General features: G+C 40.5%; 1 protein-coding gene across 4 annotated transcripts in view; it reads left to right on the forward strand.

The window, feature by feature from the left end:
- Positions 1 to 24,156, forward strand: part of Lmpt (four and a half LIM domains protein limpet) — a 946,158-nt gene that overhangs the window by 401,529 nt on the left and 520,473 nt on the right. The gene's annotated exons all lie outside the window — the stretch shown is intronic.

The raw sequence follows: 24,156 nt of genomic DNA on the forward strand, positions 1-24,156 counted from the left end.
ACCGCGGCCTCTCTCCTGGATTCGATTTTGCCGAGTCGATTATCGCCTTCGATGTATCGAGTGGGATAGAAACGACGAGAGGTCGGAATGTTGCCATTGTTTTCATTCTGACGGCGCGCGCGCGTGTTATATGTGGGATCGTGCTTGCTCTGAATTCTCCGACCCTGTTGGGCTTAATTCTTGACCGTTTTGTCAGTCGGTTGAAATTGTAACCATTGTCACCCAAAACAATATTGCAAGAAAAATGAAATATTTTATCTCGATATTGTACGCTTGACTTCTTCAATATGTCTATAATGATAATCTTCGTTGACTCCCGCGCAATAATGGGTTACCGTATTTTATTGAATATAATAGCGTACAGGCTTCCCACCAAGAGGGCCAGGGTTCAAATCCTGGATACAACAAATATTTTTCAGTGATATCCCGATCCATACTTGAGGTGCTCTGTGGAGAGCACTTCGAGTGAGTACGATGGGACGTTAAACTGCGGACCCCTTGGCACCCTTCGACAAGAGTAGGCTAATGCAGATGCAGGGTTTCTTTCCACCCTTACTTTCCCATCCATCAATGGCGCAAATGACCTTAGCTGTCGGTCGCCTCCCCTAAAAACTACTACTACTCAAATATGACTCAACCTTCAGCCCAACGTACAACCTAGTTCATTACAGTTGGACTTAATAAAATGGTTCCTCATGTGATTCGACTCCCCAAGCTATTCACTGACCACATATTCAAAGCCAACCGCCAGTTATTGCAATATAGCGCCCAATGATCCTGCTCCGCGTAACAGGCTGTATGGCACGTTTCCAGACCGACAGCCTGGTTGAGTGCCACTGTTTAAAAACGGTGGTGAGGAAATGCAGAAGACAGCAAATTACTGTTGTTCAAAACGAAGTAATTGCTTACTGCGTGTTAGAGACTACACAATATAAGCTAAACATAAGGGAAAAACATATTTCATACCCTCAGTGTTTTACTCTATGCAAATGCACCCCATCAAGTGTTCAGCTCAGTAAATCCACTCTAAGTGGCTTCGTTGGGTGTGTTTGTGGTCCCTCCTGTACGTGCGTCAGGTAATAAGAAATCGAAAAGACCAGTTTTCCTCATTTAAATTTTCTCCTCAGTTGGAAGTAATTTTTTCATATGCAATGAAATTTGAAATATGAAAAAAATATTTTTCGGATGTAATTTCGATTAAATTAACTCCTCGAATTCCGATTATAGATGCACCATTTATATGCTAAGAAAATCAATTTATTTTCTTCGTCTTGGTATTTGCTCATAAAAGGCGAATCTTCTGTTTTAAACTTATAAACGTATATATGAGCGTGTGTAGGCATGTATGTTTATATATATATATATATATATATATATATATATATACAACCTGCACTTATGTATACATGTATGTGCATATATTTATAATATACACACACAGATACGTATTTTTATGTACATGCTGGTTCATAAAAACAGCTATTACAAATGCTAATGACAGTTCTTCATAGAGAGTGCCATTTGATTTTGTTCATTTCCTTTTCACCGTTTCGGTCCGAAATACTCGTACAAAATTTACACATTCTTTATGAAGACAATACTCTTTGTAATAGGCGTTGAGTTTCCCATCGCGACTAAAATTGAAGTCCTCTAGCATGAATGCCACCTTGGCGCCCGTCAGTGTTTATCTTGGTGATTTTCCAGAATCATTCATAACGATAGCCTTTACTTGGGAAGCGTGTCCGTTTGGGAGTGTCACCGCAGTGACGTAATTTTGGCGCCCGTTTGAAATACCACGAGTTGAAAAAATTATGAAATTTTCCTTTTCCATTCCTGTCCACGAAAAGCCGAGATTGGTCTCCCGAATTCCGAAGTCGACTGATTGGGCGAATCGTCGCAGAGCTCTGATTATCTGTATCAAGTCAAAATTTTGGTCCCAGCAGATATACGTGTAGTAATATCATTTTCATCAATGTTATTTCGTATCGAAAATTACTCGTGTTCGAATAGATAATCTTCTCGCATGCATAATCGCGTTTTAAGTGTCTGAACCGTGATTTTATTGAATTCCGGCAAAACTGAGTAGGTCTGTCCTGCATTGGGTTTAATTAAACTTCAGTCTTTGTTTCAAAATGGAATTCCATATATTTCAGATATTCTCTTCTTATGTATGGCTTGGTATCTTGACGGGTAGGCCCACTGTGTTTCTAGAGGTTACTGGGTCGACATTCTGGGTGAGTTCTTTGGTTTACCCCGTACACAATGCAATTTGTGACATTTTCAGAACATCGGTGGCCAACCTAAGACAGCCCAAGAAGGAAATCAGCTCCCTCTGAGAATGTGTGAATTTCACACGCCACAAGGCTTAGTGCGTAGGTGAATAACCTCTACCCTCACTATTTAAAAACCAAACTTCGATTAAATTTAAGGGATTTCTCTTTCTGTAGGTTTTCATAGACTTCATGAGAAAACTTCCTATCATACGTACATGGCGATTTTCAGTATTAATGTTTTAAAGTTCTGTATTATTCAGTTCGATATTGTTCTTATTTTAAGCAATATACGACTCCTCAACGAGTGATATTGAAGGTACATTTAACTTTTGAAATACTTTGCCATCGCTAGGATTCGAATCCGGACCCTTAGGGTGGGAGGCCGATACGCTAGCCAAAGCACCTTCCCGGTCCCCAGTTATTACAGGGGTGCCCAGTGTGCGTGTAAATGTATGTGTATTACTTGGGCGGGAACACACTTGATGGGAGTAATACAAGGATTAAATCGATGTGCATAATTTCCATTCCGGTTTAACAAAATCGCACGTAGATAATATGGTTTATGTTGGGAAGACGTAAGGTGATGAGAGATGTAGAACCATCCATGTCAGGTGAGGAATGCAGTTCGCTACAGTCGCCAGTCGTGAGAAAGTTCCCCCGACTAGTTCCTGGAGAACGGAATTTCAATTCAAAGGCAGGGTTAGCGGAGAGTAATAATGTGTTGAAAGAGGTGAGGTCGGGGCGGGGAGAATTCCTGAAATACATCTTGCTCCGTCGCTATAAACCGGCCTTATCTTACCTATCTTATCAGCATGTTACGAGGTGTCTCCACCACGTGTTGCCCTAAATATACGGCGGTCCATTAAATCGCGGTACCACATCGTTTTATCTCGTTTATTCGCGTCTCGTCGTCCTGTTTATCTTTCTTCAGTTCATGACATAAGAAGAGTGCATGCTTGGATCGCAATGGTTTCTTGCGCTGCAGGTGTTGCAATTAGGAAGCCGCAGCATGTCCTCTGTTTAGCACTGCTTTAACTCCTGATGGTTCCAATATTTCTTTCCTCTGGGAAGGTTCTAATTGAGTATCAGTCGCAGTTCAGTTCGTTTGAATATTGTTATGCGTTCGCCCAAAATTGCGAACGCTAACTTTTATTATGCAACCATTTCAGAGTGTAATAATCATCCGCCTTGACCGGGATTCGAACCCGGATCCCTCGATGCCCGGCCGAGTGCTTCAGCCAGTTAAGTTATCGAGGCGTCCTCATTAACTCTGAAATTTTGGAAAATTCTGTATTTCTGAAAAACTTGCAGAGTTTAAGAGGATGGCGCGATAGCATTAACTGGCTAAAGCACTCGGCCGAACATCGAGGGATCCTGGTTCGAATCCCGGTCAAGGCGAATGATTTTTTGCACTCTAAAAATGTTGCGTTGAAATACATATGAGCGGATGGCTCTGTTAAAAGTTACTGTTGCGGCATCTCCCGCAGTTTCTTGGAATCTACCGATAATTGTTAAGGGGTAACTGAATAAATATAAAACCGTTTGAGGAGTGAATTATTTGTGGCTACATTTTATTTTCATATGATTTGACGCATTGCTTATGGTGATAAAAATGAACTTTTAATGTTTATTTGACGTAATTTATGAACATTAAGTATGTATTATTTGGTCATCAGAATAAGTTTTGGCTTAAAGGTTATTCTCCTGCTCAGGATTCAGATTTACGGGAAGGGTTTTGACCTCTGTGGTGGAAAATGATGTTAAGTGCATTACTTTGGTTTAGAGTTGGGTTAGACATTAGACTCTCTACGTAACAGATTTATAACCTAATTTATCCATTTCGATTTAACTCTGCAGTCTTATTGAATCTTCCAGGGTTAAAATAACATTACAGTGATAAAACATTGTGTATTCTCATCGATCACTGAAGAATTGTGGTGAATGTTCGAAAATGTTGAGGGAACGAATGATTGAAGTCCCTCTCCTGTTGTGTTTGAAACAGAAGGAACATCGTCAGGAGCTGTCTTCCTACAGTTGCCGAAGAATAGTGTAGTTTAGGTTGTTTCCCGTCAGTGGTTTTGATCCCCCCATTAGTGGCTTACGACCGGTGCCCCTGTACGCAAAACCCCCCGCCACACTTTGCGAGGAGGGTAATGATTTCAAAGTAAACTTGAGGGTCATTCTCTGATGATGAAACGTTTTTTCCCTTGCGTTAAACGCTCGTTAATAGCCTCCCGGCTCTTTAAATTTCTCGTGTCCCGTTTTTACCGACTAAAACACTGGTCTTAGTTGTCGGAGCATCCCACTTTTTTTTTTTATTCCTCGTCTCCTCCAGTGTCTGTGTTTGTATGTGTGTGCGTGCGTTTTGTTCTTTCATTGGTCTTCTTGCTCCTTGCCTCTTTTCCCGTCTCGTCAATCAACACCGCGAACCCACCCCACGTTTCTGTCTCTGCCCCCATCTTCCCCGCTCCCTTCGACCAACCCGCCCCGCAACACGTCCATAATAAGGCCACATCAAAGTGCCCTCCTCTTCCTACTTAAAGACGAACTTCCCACTCCTCGCCGTCTTTCGCTCATCTGGCATCCCCAGTTCCCCCGCCCCTCTTGTCTCTCCCCCTCTTTCTCTTTCTTTCTTTCTTCCATTCCCCCGCTTCGTAAATCTTGCCCTCCCTCCCTCCCGCGATCCGTTCGCTCGCCCGTGGGGTCGGTCTAACGTGACCCGTTTCCCTCGGGCAAGGAAGAGCTGTTGGAATAATTCCCATCGAGGGTCAATTTCCCTTACCGAATCGGCAGGCATTTAAATATGCCGCGCCACGGAAACTTAGCGTTCGAGGTGGAAGTGGGGAGATCAGTTTCGTTTGGTTCGGCGAAAGGTGAGGAGGATATAGAGGAGGCGGCCTCATATTTTTTTGAAGAAGACGTGATTACGAGGCGTCCGCCCCCTCCTCCTGCACTACTTTCGTCGCGGTTGCGCAAAGGTTTCACAATGATGAGATGGGTTTTTGTTTTTCTCGTTCTATCTCCCCTGACGGTGGCTGTTTTCGTTCCGTATTCCAGTAAACATCCTCTCGCTTTTCTTTCAATGTTCGGTTTCGTACCTTAGTGGGGATTTGTGATTTAGAGAATTACCTCTCTCCAGTTGAATTTTATTTTTCAACAGATTAAATCGGCGCAAATAAAATGATGTGACGGATTTTTCCATGTTTCGGCCTGTGAGGTTGAAATTTGTGACGAAACGGGGTCTTTGAGGGGGGGTGGGGGACAACGAAGTGGGATCGCGAAGTCCAAAGTTCCAATAAATACAGCATTTCGTGGGGAAATAGGATCTGGGAACAGAAAATCGTTCAAGTAGTTGTCGAGGAAAGGATAAGGGAAATACAATTGCAAATGCATTCGCGAAAATCTTTTTCCCGCCTTTAGAATGCACTTCAATTGGACAAAAGCGAAATAGCACTAAGAATGGTGGGAGAGGATAGAGGGCTCTCAAGGGAAATGAAAATTAGCCGAAGAAAATAGATTCCCAACGTTTTAATTTGACGAATGTGTTAGGAGGGAAAACGTTGATAAAATGAAGTATGGGATGGAAGAGGATAGGTACGTCGGACGAATAAGAAGGGGATTGATAGTATGTGGAATTGAAGAGGGTATTTTTGTGGTGTAGGGTGTTGTTTAGTTTAGACTTTTTAGGCGAGGCTTAGGAATGTAACGGTAGTTAGTCTATGTCCATCCTAAACCTATTGCATTAAAAAAATTTTGTTTAATAATTAATTTAATAGTGCCTTGATATCTCCATCCTGATGCCATTACTGGCAGATGCAATTTGTTACCGTTACAAACAGGTGAGCGTGTAGGAGTTTTGAGTCACGATTTTTGAAAAATCGATAGTTGGATGGTGCATTTAATACAGGAAAATGGTTCAAAGGAGTTCAAACCTCTCTGAGTCGTTTATAGGGCGCGACAAAGGGTGTGGCGTATCGGTAGCTTTCCTGCGAGGGTGGAATGACTCAGGTGACTGGGTTTCCACTCTCCAAGCCCCTCCTAAGAATACCGTAAAGGTGGATCTTATGCCCTACCCATTTTTAACATCGAGTTATATTATGATCGTCATTCTAAAAATAAGGCGGTGTCGTGAGAACCCCGTATAGTGGTCGTACTTCTTCATAACATTTCTTGATTGGTGTTAATAATTCCTGCCTCTATTTTATCAGATTGGATAGTGCAGTAGCGTGAAGAGGCCCTTTCTCCTTTCCTTTCACTCGGTGGGAGAATAAAAAATATAAGGCATGGCAAAATTATAACGTAGGATACAGTTGTCAACAGTGATGATATGCGTCGAATGTGCGGTTTCTTTTAATATGAATAAAATGTTATCAGGGGAACATCATGGGGAAATTAATGGATTCGTCGCTGTGATTGCAATTAGCCGAACCATAAATAGCCTTAACATAGAGAATGAAAAATTCTCTGCCTTCTATTCTCGATTTTCAGAATTTCCAGCAAAAACGTATTGATGTCAGTTCGTGTGCCCTCGGGGAAATTTGTGATTAAAGCAGGAGATTTTAGTTCGCATTACATGCGTGGAGAATTAAAAGATTTACCAAGTTGGTGAATCACCCAACACAACTTTTCGGGGAATTTGTGTACTCTCTTAAATAATTTTTGAGTGTAGAAAGTATAGCAAAATGGCGAATGTATCACGTCACCTTGCAAAATTATTTTAAAATTGGATATTATCTAAATATATTCTATTGTAATTTGTCGGTTAATTAAATTTTGGGCGACCCCTCTAAATGTGTGTCCGTAAATGCTTCAGAATCCCACGACGAAACAGTTTTCCAATTTATAAACTACATTTTGCTTTGCACTATATCCTTCTGCATCTTACACTTCCTGCCGTATAAAAAGTCCTATTTTCCCTCTTATTTATTCAGCAATAATAATATCCAGTAACATTATGAATATTTGTCCTCGGATATGTACACCGTCCCAATCGCCGTGTAGCTGTGCATAGTAGGCTCCATTATTTTAAGTTTTGTCTGCAGGCGGCCTTCAGAGGTTAACCGGCTTTCTTTGATGATGCGTAGTGCGTGGCGGTATTTCGGGAAGGGTTTTTAATATTTCGCCCGAATACATGCAAGTATTCCCCTACTACTCTTGCCCATTCCTCCGACTAACTTCTCGTCCCATATCCTACGTATAATTGCAGAACTCTCGCCTTCCTCCTCCGGGGCTATTCAATTTTTTCTGCCCATTTCAATCCTTTAATTAAGCAAACCGGAAATGTGTCGCGCCTCATTAGTTCCGGTGTGTGCTTAATGAGTCATTCGTGCCCAAGCCGAGAATCGTATTTTTTTTTCTTCATCGCTGTGAAGTATAGGAGGGGAAGGAGACTTGATTCAGATTGTATCCAAGTAGAAGATTGCTGTGGTTAAATATACGAAAAAATAAGATGGACCCTCGCTCTCTGTTCCTGAAATAATAATGGTGTTCAGCCCCCAAAAAAAAGATTACCAAGAAATTTGAGCCCTTTTTATTTTTTCACCTAACGTTTCGTTTGTCATACGTGAAAATATATTGTCATTTCAATTTGTTGCGGCGGATATTAAGAATGACTGAATTATCTGCAGTGACGAGCGTATCATTACAGGCAGTGAAGGAATATCAAGAAGCTGTTTCTTCCTTATGATATCCGAGTAAGGTATGAATACCGTCCCTTCAAATCGAGCTCAGGTAGATGAAGTTGACAAATGGCGGCGTAGTTATCATTTCCTGTGACTTTTCCGAAAGAGGGTAGGCGTAATAATATTAGTAATAATATTCGAATAAAGAATTGCGGTCGTAATTGAATTGAATAATTTTTCATGAAAATATTTTTTTTACTTAGAGTGCGAAAACACAAAGAGCTCATGATCGTATTAAAAGTCTCAAGAGGTACGAGTGTGATTATTTCGGGAAGTGAGCTGGCCATCAATTACTCCAGTCCCTGTGTTTGAATCTCGTGAAGGCGGTGCGGAAACCCTGTATTGGCGAGTCTCGCTAATTTCTCATTATGATTGAAATTGTCTTCGTAAGAAATAAGAGCAATTATTACCCCTTCCTAAGCATCAAGTACGGATACTATGGTCGTTTTTCACTCCACTCTAATTCAAGACTGCGAAGTTGATGAATAATGAATGATGAGTATGATATGAAGTAATGGAAATCTGAAAACGTAGGAAAGCTCGGTAGGAGATAAAATTGGCAGGCAATATGGAGCTAATGGAATATGCGAGTGGGATTCTTTGGACGAAGATGGGCGTTTATTTATTTATATATACCCTGCAAGTCACCGCAAGGGCATGTGGCAGGGGTTGAATACGCCCCAGAATAATTTTACCCGAGCATTACCCTTCCGCGGGCGAACAATGTCATTATAATCCCCTATCGCTCGTGGAAAAAATGACATCTTAAATCTATCTGTTCTACACTTGAATCTCTAATTTTATAAGCATGATCTCTCCTACCGTAGTATGATGGGGGTAGTAATACATCGTCAGCATCACTGTCAAAGGGGCATCCTTCCAATTTATGCAAAAGCTTCAATCTTTGAATTTAACCTTCGCTCCGTGAGTGATTCCCAGCTTAGCTGCTCTAAGGGGAAAACCTCGCGTCAGCATAGCAGGATGAAAAATGATTGAGCTGATGTCGGGGACTCTTTGGGAGTCGAGATGAAGAAAATATATGAGCGCATATTTTCATCTGGTACGTGGCGTAGTCAGGAGCAGGAACTTGATTTTTCAGGCAGTAGCGGAACTATAAAACGAATGAATGGCCATTTTTACGGGTGAAAGTTTAAAATCATTTTCAATAGGTAGTAATGGGACTAATTGGTAGAGAGCAATATCTTTAGTTTTAGAAACCGTAAAGCACCCTACGGACTCAGATTTTAGTTTCGAGGGAAAATGAGTATTGAAAATTGGTACCGGAAAAATATGTAATATTCATTTGTCAGTATTACAGTTTTCTTATATCGTTAAGTTTTAATCACTTGCTGGAACGGTTACCGGAGGCTGCGGAGTGTTTGGTGGCTGCGGTAGAAAGGAGGATGGTGTGATAGCTGGGATGGTAGATTGATTAGACATTCGGGGGTCGCGAATAGAGGCAAACTTATTGGGGGTAATAGTGTAATTTCTACTCGGTAAGAACGTATAGGTAAGTCCTAGGAGGATTTGTTATAGTAGTGTTAGTATATATAGTATTTTAATAGTATTTGGGTACTGTCAAATAACTACCATCTTGCACCGTGGAGTACCTAAATAATATTGTCATAATTGACCTCGATGAAGAGCTCGATTATGCTCTTTCTCGAGGGAAAGAGAAGCATCATCCCACTTCGATCGTATTTATCTCCAATCTTCTCGCCCCATTCTCCTCGCCCCATTCTCCTCCTCCACGCTTAGAAACGCCTCCCTTATAAGGAAGAGGTGAATTCGGGCGAAGCATCAAATGCCGCCATCGCCTAATTCAACGCCGTGAGACCTCGCCAGCATACGGGCGCCTCGTCCCGGATATTACCTCCAAAGCACTCTCCCCTCCCCTCAGTTATCCCTCACCGCCTTCTTCCTGGATCTTCCTTTGCATTATTGCTCCATTCTTCCGTCCGGGCGAAGAAGACTGGCTCAACGTCACATTCCGCGCGCTTTGTGAGGAGATTCGTCTCAGCGTTTTGTGCCCGTGTGAGAGATGGTTTGATTTTTGAAGTTGTAAATGAGGGTCATGACTGTAAACAGGGCTGCCACCCAATTTTTTCCTTTTTTTCCAGTTCCCCCCCCCATTCCCCCTTTCTGTTCATTATAATATTTTCGAGAGTTGTTCACGTACGAAAACAACTGCAGGGTATCATGTATCTCGCGAGGGAAGTAATGTCGGCAGTATTTGTTTAATTACTCCAGTCGGAGAGACAAATTATCGTTTTCATCATACTGAGGAATTAGAAGTCATTGGTATGTAAATATCGCTTGTCATTCTTCAAGGGATTTTTTAGGAAATGGAACTTCGATCGCATTCGAAAAATGTACCTTAAATGTGAATTGTATTTAGCTGAAATGCATATTTTTGACTCGTGAATTGGATTAGGCGATTGGAATGTGTAGACTCAATTAAATACCTAGGCGTTACCCTCACTCACGACCTCTCCTGGGTGAAACACATACTGGGAATATGTGGACAAGCTGACAAAAAAATTAGGATTTATTAGAAGAGTACTTGGTAAATGTGATGAAAAGGTTAAGAAGAGAAATGTTATGTCGTTGGTTAGGCCTCATTTAGAATATGCTGTAAGTATATGGGATCCTCACGAAGGTGGATTAATTGGCGAATAGGATCGCGTGCAGCGTAGAGGAGCTAGATTTGTGAAATGTTGCTATGATGAACCAAGTAGCGTGTCCATAATATCAGAGCAACTAGGCTAGGAATCACTCAGAGAACGAAGGTTGTCGGATTTGAAGGTCTCTTTAGCAGTGATGTTGAAAATGTATTATTGCCTCCATCGTACTACGGTAGGAGAGATCATGCTAGTAAAATTAGAGAGATTAAGTGTAGAACGGATTTAAGATGTCATTTTTTTCCACGAACGATAAGAGATCAGAAAAACATTTTTAGATCGCGGTAGGGTCATTTTCGGGCCAAGATTAATCTGGTGTGTATTCATCCCCTGCCACACACCCTGGCGGTGGCTTGCAGGGTACTAAAATAAATAATTAAATAAAATATAATGAAAAGAACTCTCAGGAAGTCTCGCGCGTATTCCATTTGACGAACTTGAATACACTCAGTTCCGGGAAGGAACGTTTTACAAGGCACGTCCAGGGATTGGCAGGCACACCTGACGTTACTTCACCAGGCGGAATCACCTTGACTGTAATGCGTGCGTTGTGCGCGAGCTCTCGAGATTGGCGTTCAAAGAGGGGTTATCGAATCGCGTCGTTCTGTCTCATCCGGAAAACATGTCGAGGCTCGGCGCTCCGACGACGAAGGTTAAACGGCTTCGTGCGGACGTAATGAATGATCGGCACGCGCCCGTCTTTTCGAGTTGTGTGCGTATTACGCTCATCCGTGGAATCCCCTCCACTCTCTTCTAATTTAATCCTCCAGTCCGTCGACCCACTCGCGCGGTGTTCACCACCGAAACGACACGGTCGCAGTTTTCCCTCTGGAAAGTGCCCCCCCCCCCCACGCCCCTTTCCGCTGACGATAGCGACCACGTTGCCTGGGCAACCTCGGCAGCTGCTCTTTCCCACGCCGCGGGGTGCCGCCACCATTCGTTCGAGTGCTTTGTGCTGTTGTTGGTGTTATGTATCGCTTCGCCCTCATCGCGTCCCCGTCGAGGCAATCATCGGTAGTGTCGACTGCCGCGTGGTTCCTCCGTCCCCAATTTCCACCACGTCCTCTCGAGCATTTGGGAGTGGGCTCGATGGAAAAAATCTGGCTAGGTTCAAATTGCGAGGATGATGTAACAAAATAGGTAACATAATTTCAGACAACATTTGTGGAGCCAAATCGGAGTTGGAGGTAAAATTCTCCCCCCCCCCAACACACCGGTACCCCTAAAAACGGACCCAATGTGATGGAAATATACCTTTAAATCTTTTCAATCGTGTTTTTAAATTTCGAGCTCAGAATGGGGATGCATGCACCCGAGTAAAAATAAAACTTGAGTCTTTTAAGTGGAGTCCCGAAGACAAGTTCAAGGGTAAAATTTCTTAATTTCAACCATTAAACTAGATCGAGTAATTTTCAAACTCCATTCTCGGGCCGCATTTAATTTGTTTCCAATATTCTAATTTATTTTTTACTCCTAGAAAATTTGGCACTCGAGAAATATCTTTGTTTCATCCCAAGGAGTCGTCGCTAGGCGAGCAGAAAGAACATGTATCATGCTTTCCCGTCTACGAATCTCACGGAACCTTGGGATTTAATTCAACGGGCTTAAGTATTAGGAATATTCATTTCGTCGAATTCTCATCCATCCATGACTATTGCGGGATCATTTAACTCGAGCTTTTCCCACCTGGCGTTATGCCTTTGCATGCCAAATGGAAGAAGGGAAATGGGATCCCGCGGACATTCCGTTCTCGTCGAAGAAGCATCAAAGAAGAGGCAATTACTCGGTCGCTAGGCGTGGTACGATATTTTACGGCGAGTCATTAGGCGCAACATTTAAGCAAATTTTTTAACGAGTGAAATACAGCCATTGCATGACGCTTGGTGAGACTTTTTTCTTTGAAATTCCTATGTCTAACATCCATGCTATTAAGGAACGAAATTGTCGACAGGGTGCGCTCCAAAAGTAATACAATTGGAGTTCCCGCGCCGCTCCCATTAGTTGGAGTTGGATCGAACCAGTTGAAGTAGGTGGTGGTTAGACGCTAAGCTTTGCCGCGAAACCAGTCTCAGTGCTTTCAAAGCTGTGGAGGCGGCAGGACGTCATTTATTGTAAACCTCTGCGCGTCGACTGTCACGAAAAATATTGAGTCGGCAATCGAGCAACGTTTCGCGAGTTCTAAGTTTTGTGCTAAACTGAAAAAATCTCTTGAGGAGAAAAACACTATGATTTGCTAGGCTTACGGGGGCTGTAATGGAATCAATAAATTTGCCAGCAATATAATAGTTTAGGACCTGCTACAAATCAATCCTTAGATTGATGAACCTTTGATAATAATTTAAATTATTTTTATTTTCGTCATTTGTTCACCTTTGCACTCATTGTTTATTCGTTTCGATTAATTTCACTTCCTTCTTCAAACCTTATTTGTGATGGCAGTTATGTCATTAGCGAAGATAAAATTCCAACAGTACGTGTATTATAATTCAAGATATAAGGCGTAGTTGGCTAATGCATGGTTCGTTGTTATTCTGCGATAGTGTCATTTAAAAGCTTTCGAGTTTGTGCGCCTTTTTTTTGGCGATCTGAATTTGTATACCCCCAAATGTTATTCGGTTCCCTCTTTTCCGTCTCTTGGGCCACATCTTCCATCTCACCTCGCGTAATCCAAACCCACACACACACATACACTCGTACTCATCTCTTTTCACGGTTATTTTCTCCGGAGTGAAACATTTTCATAAAGGGAGACTCGTGAAAAAATGGTTTCTCTCGCGCGTTTCTTCACACCTTCCAACCCTGGGGACAATTCCCAGGATCGCATTAATCATCGGAACCTGTCAAGTCTTTCAGGTGTTTCACGCACGATTGGTCAGGGTTGCTCTGCGACCCTGGCCCATTGAGTAGAGAGGAGTCCCATTGGGAACGTCGGGTCCACTTTACGTCAGGGACGATCCAGCTACCCTTCCGATTCACTTAAGATGGAAGTCGGACGGAAGATTGGGTTTAATTTTATGGCGGTGCAGGAAAAGGGAATCCACGGTCGGGGAGGATTGCGGATGTAAGCTACGGTTCTATTTACCTTATAATGTCCACATCTGTCTCAATTAGTATGATAAAATTCAATTATAAGAACTCGACTCATCTTTAATTAGCTATCTAGACCCTTCTCAAGTACTGTAACGCAAGTCTTTCAATTTGAAAGTATTTCTTGGAATGATTTTTTTTACCAATGGAAAAACATAATTAGACCGGAAAATAAGCTATTCCATCACTTTGATCTTGTTTCATAATTATTTGATGGCACCAAGAGAATTTTAGTGAATTACCGTTACCGTTCATACCGTTGATAACTTTTCGGAGGAGGAGGAAAAAAAAAGAATTGAGTTGATGTAGCTAACATCTCATCACATGACTTAAGTATAACTTATTAAGTTTCATATTGATATGAAAGAAATTCTAAATATTTTATTTTTTACGAGGTCACGAATCTTCTCTTTCTTAACTAAAATAAAATATATTGAAATATTCTCTCTTAGAAATAGTTCTCTTACAGAGTAATTTTTTATGTTGGAAACTATACCCTGTGGATGCCGAAAAGAAAGAATTCTATGGAAAAAAATTGACCTAAGCCAAACATTAAGATATATGAAATTACCAGAATCATACTCGTATATACTCGAAACGATCTTATAAAGTAGTTGTCTTATGTGGCCCTTCTCTCAGTACTTTCTGTTAATTGTCATCATCATCTGCTACTCGGCGTTAATCTAAACCCCAATAAGTAGCCTGGAAATCACTGGACGTAATTGGGTGCCGTCAAGTCATTCAGAGAACCATTATATTATTTCTCGCTCTCCCTCTAATGTCCCCGGTGCTCGGAGACCGTACGCATGTGGCTGATGACCGCCTCTCCCTTAGCTAATAAATCTTCCCTAATCTTCTCCTTCTTCTTTGTCCATCCCCATAACCCATGTCCCAATTTCTCATCGTGGCTGTGTCCTTTCTCTTTGCCTCTTTCGGACATCACAGGGGCCCAGAAGTGGCTACTTCAAGTGAAAGTACTCGTAACCTCTGGTTACTTTGAACTTTTGGAAATGGGCAAGAGCTGTGAAATAGCGATTGCTTCGATGAAAATTAGACGTTAGCGAAAGGATTTTATTGATTGATATGAGTTTAATTATTTCAGCCATGATCTTTCTCTCTATATTAATAAATAAAACTAGCGGCTGCTTCCATCACATCATTCTAATTACGCGAAGCAAGTGTTAGCTTTGATTTGTAGGAATTGTTTCCTTGAAAACTTTCTATTTCGTTAGTTGCGGAATTAATTTCACTGTGATATTTTTTTGTTTTGGGTGTGATTATATATTTTAGTTTAGGAGAGGTGTTGGCCATCTTATAATAAATTTGATGGAAATCCTCTTGAACAGAGTTTTTAAATTTTTAATCTATTTATGTTAATGGTGCTGGTGAAAGGTCATAAATGAAATCGATAAATCTTTATTTTTCTAACACAACACACCGTACCTTAATCGCAAAAGCCCTCGTTCGTACAATAATTCGTTAGTGAAGTATTTTTTGCGATGAAGTTCGGGAGCATTTTGAAGAGACATCTTATTTCACTAGCACCAAGGTAGAAATTGAAATTAGAAAATAGATTCTGGGAAATATCGCAGTGTTATAATTTACATTATCTTTTCCAAGTGCCCTTGATCTCTTTTTAGATGCAGGAATTTAGTCAGGCCTGTGGATTTTAAACTTCTTATATCCTTAATATCCTGAGTTTTTCCAAATTAATTCCTTAAAATCTTTTTTAGGAATTTCCCAGAATTTGTTCTGATTACAGTTCTCACGGATGATATTAGAATAAAATGAATGCACTCGTACTCGGTGACATTGTTTCTTAGCTTTCCGTGTTCATGTTGCTCATGATATTTATTATCCACAAATAATTAATGTTTGAACAAAAATGATTTGAGTTTAATATAGGGTGAGCGTCTTAAGACGGCCTAGTGAAGCAGACTCACATACTCCCAACATCCCTGCGGCCTGAAGATTCTACCTTGGAAGAATTAGGAAAAGATATTTTGCGAAGTCTTAAATTGGATATCGTTAGCTTTATGTGGAAATATAAAAATTAGCTATGGTAAATAATTTTCTAAAAAAAACATAGGTGCGGAACTCATGAATTTGTTACGTTTTGTCTCCAATAATATTAAAATGCCCATATTAGTGTGAAAGATGACTTTCAGTTATCTTTTCGTGGAACAATTTCTTACCGAAATGTATTTTTACTCCTTCAAAGAAGCCCATAAAAAAACCCTCGCGAATAGCTTTTGGTCGTGCGCCAGAATTGGGGAAATATGCTAAATTAGGTAATTCGAATATATTTATCGCGGATCTTTCCTCCAGTTGCCTACGCCTCCCCCCAACCCAGCTTGGCGCAAGACTCCAGGGGAGGGGTGGATGTCGATGCTTGTGTACTACATCAGCTCCTTCATTTAAATAGATCAATGTCTTCAGCATCGATCGGGAACAACGCGGCGGAAATGCAATTGAGGTGAAATTGTCAATTTTCCACCACATATTTATCTGGTGTATATATGCATAAATATTATTTATATATAGAAATATATATAGAAATGTACACACACACATCTTTATATATATATATATATATATATATATATATATATATATACCTGTACATATATATATACCATATATATATATATATATATATATATATATATAGACCATAGACACAGTAATATACCATATATATAGTATATATACCATATATATATATATGGTATATATATATATATATATATATAGACCGTAGACACAGTAATCAACCCGAAGGTCGGTTTAGTAGGTGATGGTAGAGATCACCCAGTACTAAGCCCTATACGGCGCGTGAAATTCACACATCAGGGTAGGGGGGCCAGTTCCTTTCCCTGTGCCGGTTATGGTTTCCCAGGAAGACCTGGTACTCGAAAAATCACTTTAGCTTTGGGTGGAGCTGCAGGTGCCCAGAGTACCTTGCCCGGGAATCGAACCCGGGACCCTCCGGTCAGCAGTCCAACGCTCTACCCACTGGACTACCGCGACCACTATATATATATACACACACACACACACACATATATATATACTACCTCGATCAAAAATTTCCCGGAATTTATTCAGAAAATTAAAAATACAAGTTTATTCATCTAAATCTATATTGTCCCCTTCAAAGTAATCCCCATCGACTGCAACACACTTATGCCAGCGCTTGATCCAATCCTCGAAACATTTTTTATATTCGGTTTTCGGTATGTCCATCAGTGCTTCCTGCGATTTTTCCATTACTTCCTCTCGGCTGCTAAAACGCGTTCCCCGTAATGGTTTTTTAACTCGATTGAACAGAAAGAAGTCACAGGGAGCCAAATCAGGTGAATTCGGTGGCTGTTGGATGGTATTTGTTGCATTTTTCGTCAAAAAATTACGAATAATGATAGCACTGTGCGACGGTGCGTTATCATGGTGCAAAATCCACGAGTTTTCTGCCCACATTTCTGGTCTCTTTCGGCGAATTGCTTCACGCAAACGTCTCATAACGCCCAAATAATACTCTTTGTTTACTGTGTGGCCTTCTGGCAAAAATTCATGATGCACTACACCGTTGTAATCCATGAAAACCGTCAGCATTGCCTTCTTTTTTGACTGAAAACGACGTGGTTTTTTTGGTCTCGGCTCATTTGGTGAACGCCATTCACTTGCCTGATGTCTGGATTGCGTGTCGTACTCATAAACCCACGTCTCGTCTCCAGTAATGATCCTTTTGATGAATGTGGGATCGGATTCAGCCTCGCAAATCATGTCTTTTGCGACGTCAACACGGTCTCTTTTTTGCATGAAATTGAGGTCTTTTGGCATCAACTTTGCTGCTACACGACGGAAACCCAAATCATTAACCACAATGTCTTGGGCGGATCCATAGGCAATGTTCAAGTCCTCCGCTATTTCTCTGATGGTTAATTTGCGGTTATTGACCAACATTTCTTTTACTTTATCAATTTTTTCACCGACTTTCGATGTCGATGGTCTGCCACTGCGTTCATCATCTTCGATTGACTCACGACCACTTCTGAACCGCTCGTGCCACTGGTAAACGACCGTTTTTTTTAGAGAATCGTTGCCGAAACACTTTTCCAACATTTCCAACGTCCGTGCGCCACTAAATCCGTTTTTTACGCAAAATTTAATACAAGTTCGTTGTTGCAAATTTAAATCCATTTCTGAAATTGTAAAAAATCGCCAACACACACAGAGATAGATGTACTCTTGGCTACGTAACTTTTGCAAATGTCAAGTTATGACACTAAGATTTAAAGGGAATATCAACAACAGATGTACCAATTTAACAAAAAAAACAGAACTCAAATCGGAACGATGGGAGCGCTACACGGTGGTTATTCCGGGAACTTTTTGATCAAGGTAGTATATATATATTTATATATATATATATTTATATATATATATATATATATATATTTATATATATATATATATATATATATATATATATATATTTATATATATATATATATATTTATATATATATATATATATATATATATATATATATATATATTTATTTATTTATTTATATATATATATATATATATATTTATATATATATTTATATATATATATTTATATATATATATATATATATATATCTATATATATATACATACACACGTATACTGCTCCGGTGCGAATGGGGGACGGAGTGTCAGGATGGGCAGTTTTAGGAAGAGCTGTAAGGCAGAGTTGTCCATTATTACTTGTGCAGTTCAATATACATGTGGAGGAAATGATTAAAAGAGGCATGGGAAGACCTGGAGGTAGGAATGAAAGTGGGCGGGGAATTCGTCAAATCCGTTAGGTTCGCTGATGACCAAGCTTTAGTCTGTCAGTCAGCCAAAGGGTTGCAAGCATTGCTGAGTGAATTGGAAATTCAGTGCGACAGGTATGGGATGAAAATCAATATTAATGAAACAAAGGTTATGCGATTTTCTAGGAAGAAGAGGCTAAGCTAAATATTAAAATAGGTGGGTCTATAAAACTAGAGCAGGTAGAACAGTTTACGTATCTCGGAAGTGTTTTGGACCAATGCGGTCAAAGTAGTAGGGACGTAAGGAGAAGAATTGCTCTAGGCAAAGAGGATTTCACAAGGAGGAGTAAGTTGATTGACAGGGAGTTTGAGTAAGGATGATAACAAAAGGCCAGTTAAAACTTTGATATGGAGCGTAGTTACAGGTATGTACAGCGCGGAAACATGATCACTGAGACAGGAGGATAGACGTACATTTTAGGCTTATGAAATGCTTGTGTGTGTGTGGAGAAGGATGGAGAAGGTGAAATGGATCGAAAGGAAAACAAATGAGGAAGTGCTGGGTGTGGTGGGCGAGGAGAGGGGATTGTTGGGAGAAATGCAATGGAGGCATGAAAATGGATGAAAAGCATATTGATCAGCAGTGGGATGTTAAAGACTGTAACAGGGGGGAGAATGTTAGGCAGACGAGGAAAGGGCAGGAATAGGATAGGGATGTTGTATGAGATGAAGGGACGAAGGAAGTACACAGAGATGAAGAGGGACTTGTTGTGGAGTAGGATCCTGCATTGTGTTTTGTTCGGAGGTATTAATTTATTGGTAGTTGTGTGCAAACCAAACCTACCTTAACTGGTAGATAACCTAATATGTAAATGAAATATATATATATATATATATATATATATATATATATATATATATATATATATATATATACATATACGCACACACATATACATACAGGTATATGTGTGCCTGTATTTGTGTACACGCACACGTACATATGCAGACATAATATATATTCATGCATGTATGTTCATATAGATATATTTTTTCCGCTCTGCTTCGTTCCCGATCCGAATGATAATGCCGCTTTCGATTCGCGTTGCATCACGTGGTTTCCTCTCCTCTCATTCCCTCCGACGTCGCGGCGTGGTCAGCGGGCAATCGCCCTCCTTCTCCCTATGAAATGCACCTCGTCCGCCGTCCTTGCCAACCGTGGGTGACACCTTTGCGCTGCCCCGCTTAAAGGGGGAACGGGGTTGGCTGGAAACGGCGCGGGCAGGATGCATGTTTTCCCTCTACCTCCCTCCTTCTCCCCAGACGCACCTCTTAAACGCATTCATGTGCGTGCACCACCACTCAAAAGACTCGTGTCGGTCGCATCAGGGAGATGACATTCAAGTCGCCGAGCGGAATGCCTCTTGCCCAGCGCCTGGGCATTAAGACCCGCGTGTATAAGTTGGCCGTGAGTAGAAAGAGTGCCCTTCCTCATGTCTTTTATTGTTTACCTTCCCGAGAGAGAGAGAGAGAGAGCGAGCGAGAGAGTTGAATCAATTGTATTTTTTTGAAGAACTGAAGCATGTTTTGAAGTGGTCTTCCCCTTCTCAGGATAAAGATTTTAGTCGTCATTCTGTTCGTGTTTACTCTCTGATAGTAGACGACGTCGTGGGCCATTAGGCAGGCAGCCCTCGCCGCCTTCCTAGATTTCCTCCCGGCAAACGGGTAGCAAGGCCGATCGGCAAGTATTCCTCTGACGCCATGTGCTTCCCGTTGTGTTTTAGTGCTTGTGGTGTGGGCATAGGGGATGTGCTCTGACAGCTAAAACAGGCACTTGATGGTACTCCAGTTTTTCCTTTAATGCGATTTGATCATTGCAAAGACATATATTTATGTAAGAGTTCGTATATGGTAGTCCGATTTGACTGGTAAACGATGTAGTTTTGAACGCATCGTGTTTTGTTAGCAGTATCATAAGTATGAGAATCTTATAGGCGTTACCTTATTTTAAGTGATAAAATGAAGGCATTAGGTACGTAAACGTAATGACGAGAATGCTATTTCCAAGTTTTTTCCTGCGGAAAGTGCCCCGTTGATAGAATAATCATTTATGAAACGGACAGAAGTGCAGTCTACGTGCAAAATTAAGCTTTGACTAAAGTTACAGTTACTGATAAATTTCGATGCAAAAAACATAACTTCTAAAAATTTTTTTTAATGCGAGGAGATTCGAGATACGAATGAATCGCAAATTTTCTGTTGAAATTTTGAATCTCTTACCCATTCCCTGGAATTTAGACTTATTTTAGTCTCCATGAACCTTTCTCAGCCTTCTCCTTTGAGGAATATTTGTGCTATGTTGTAGCAAATATTTCTGGCGTGAATAACCTCTTAGATAAACATTAATGAAATGTTTTATTTATTTATACATGTTTTTAGGTGTCATTAGTGGTTTTAAAGGGTATTTTTTGTCAGCAGATATTCAATTGTTGACGAGATTTTATATGGTGAAAGTATGAAAAGTGCACGTGATTTTGGCATGGCGGATGTTATGGTAGGTTTCTAGATTGCTCAATGATTATATATTCAATGTATAGGTGAATTCCTTACCTTTCAATTGACGTAGTATGTGAATGCACTAATCTAAGTAGACGCGGAATATCATGAATGGTTTTAGATAACGTGAAAGTGGGGCAACGTGATGTGACTCCCTTTTGTATACGGAAACGGAAATTAGTTTTACGTCTAAACCCCTCGTGTTTGACTCATTATTTTTCCAAACTCTTCAAGCTTGAAGTCCACATCTCTCAGTGTTTATGAATACACTCCTGTTCGGAATTTAATTCGAATAGGATGTTTTTAGCACAACGGTTTCGCCGATTATCCAGTCGGCGTCTTTAGGTGAAGTTAAATAAAAAAATTAATTGCACTTCACCTGAAGAAGTGCTGACGAAACCGTTGTGTTGAAAACATTATACGCGGATGAAAACCCGTACAGAAATATGTTCATCCTCACAATTCCGGGGAAGCCTTCGCAAACGTTCTCATGGGATTTTTGTATTTTCAATGTAGTATTTTAGATTCCAAAGGGCGAGAGGTTTTTTTAGAAAATAATTCATCACCCTGCTCACATTTTTAATGGTTTATATTTCTATTCGCCCTTCACTAATGAGATAAGTTTAGGTGATGGGTCATGAGTTCAATCTACCGGCATTACACCGCGGAACACTGGAGGTGCGCTCGCTTGCTTTCTTTCAAACAAACAATCTCACTGCGGGTTGGAGAATCAAGGAATGGGGTCCCACTTAATAAAATAATGTCACCAAATGAAAGAGGAGAACTTAAAAATGACGAGTGAGAAAGAACATTTCAATTGGTGTCCCACAAAATGATTTCATCCCATATGATGCCCACTCAAGACTGTTGTTCTTGTCTTTCCAACCTTTTAACAAATTGAAATTTAAAAATAGAGGACTATGAAGTAAGGAGAAGAGGTAGTGCGGACATGGAAGTCAACTACGACCTCGTAAAAGCAATGAGCATGCTTTAATTGTAATAGACTCTCTTAGTTCAGTTTACGGACTAGTGTTTCAAATTTGGTTTTGTATAAATTATCACTTTCGTATGTCCACCAAAGGTGTGCATCAAGCTCTATGTATTAATGATAAAGGTAATGGAAAATCTTAGCAGAACAGTCAACGTGAATTATTCGAAGGAATGTCACAAGAGGGGGTGGGGTGAATTTACTAGCCAAGTCAATCACAACACTCAATTTTATGGTCCCTAGATTGAGTTTGGCATGAATTTTATTGTTTACCTATATCGTAAGTTTATTATTATGATATTTCTTCATACGTATGTATCTTCTATCTTACGCGTGAATCATTTTTATTTACTTTTTCCATGCAATTTAACACTTCCAAGTTTCGACAGCTGTTCCAAACGACATTCATCGGTGGGTAACCTCTTCCTCCTTGGGCTGGAATGGCAAGTTCTTATGTTTTGGTAACAGCATGCCCCCATTGCGATAATCAGCAAATCGCAATAGCATAGGCCGCACTGTAGAATACACGTACATCCTCGAGGGGATATCGTTCCGATATTACGCAAAATTTGCAGATAAATTAATTTCACATTGAGTGGTACTAATATTCCTGCCCTTAAATTAATTAAACGCAATTTTAAATAATATATGCGGTATTTGGTTCTGTCATTTTACTCTGGAAAGTTTGGACTCTTGGTAAATAGTTTTTGCTTTTGACTTGGATTTTATAGTAATGCGTTTGAAACATGCTCGCGTCACAAATTCGTTGCTTCCTTATCAAAGGCCTATCACCTATCTTAATTATGGATTATACCAGAGGATACAGTGATACTCTGTTGACTTCAAGGGTTAATCATACCTCCGGTCCCCGTCACATTTCTCGTCGAGCATAAATTCGAATTTCAGTTTTTTGAGGTTTGCGGCAATCTTTCCGTGAATCGTGTCAGTGAGGCGCCCTCTCCGTTAAACGCCGCGCCATTCCCAAGGCTTCTCAGGAAACTCCCTCATTCCGAAACCTCAGTTTTTTCATTTTAGCGGCAAGCATGTATGCAATGGTCCCTTTTGGGTACGGCCTGGTGTCCTAAGCTCATTAGAGCTACCAGGTCGGCTTCTCCCTCGAGAAGAATTCGGTCATGTTTTAGGAAGGACGGGTAGAAAAAAAAATAGCATTCCTCTCACGGCAGTCCCTCCGCAATCCTTATTCTCCAAATAATCTTTCTTACCTTGTCCCCACCTGGCTAAATATATTTCTAAGGGTGTTTTTAAATTCCTTAGTTTTCCCAAACTATTTTTTTGAAGTAGCTACGCACTCCCTGAGAGTCATTTAATATATGCTAGAGAATATCTTCATTCATAATTTGCTTTCCCACCAAGCAAGCTCAATCCTAACCAGATCAATTTCTCTTCCGGGTTGTTAACTCCTTGGTTTGGTTTTCGGTTCGTTGAATTTGGTCAATTGCACTGCGACAACTATATTTGTGTTAAACCATCTGGTCTAAGAAGCCGACTAAAAGTAGTCACTGCAGCAAATCACGAAGAACATGTGAAATGTTTTTCCTGTTACGCCTAAAAGTGTTACCAACCCGAATTTTCGAGGTCAATTTTGATCCCTTCCCTCAAACCAATCTCTGAAACTCACTCCCAATGTTCTACCATTACCTGTTTTTACTCTGGAATTAAAATATTTTTCATAATTGTTTTCGGGCACAGACAGGCATTGAGTACGGATCGCCCACGTTTACAAGGGTGTAGTTGACTATTGTAAATTTTTTTCAACTGTGCTAGAAATTGTGACGTGGTTTGTTGTGGCAGTTCATGATTATACTCTCAACATCCTTGCCCCTCAACCTTTTCACACCGCCCTTCGAACGTTCACTGACCGAAACCGTTTGCTGTGCATTTCACCCTTAAAGTTTCCTCAATTTTTGCAAATTATCTAGAAAAACCGTAGGTGAGGCTCGATTCCTTTAGATTGTCCATTAGGTAACTATTCCTTCAGGTAATTTCTTCCGATAACTTCTTTCGATAACATGTAAGGTAAACATGTGTTGATCGGTCACATAAAGGGAAGAATCTGAAAAAAGAT

Source organism: Hetaerina americana, unplaced genomic scaffold (assembly GCF_022747635.1).
Source record: "Hetaerina americana unplaced genomic scaffold, ioHetAmer1.1.p SCAF_11, whole genome shotgun sequence".
Lineage (NCBI taxonomy): Eukaryota > Metazoa > Arthropoda > Insecta > Odonata > Calopterygidae > Hetaerina > Hetaerina americana.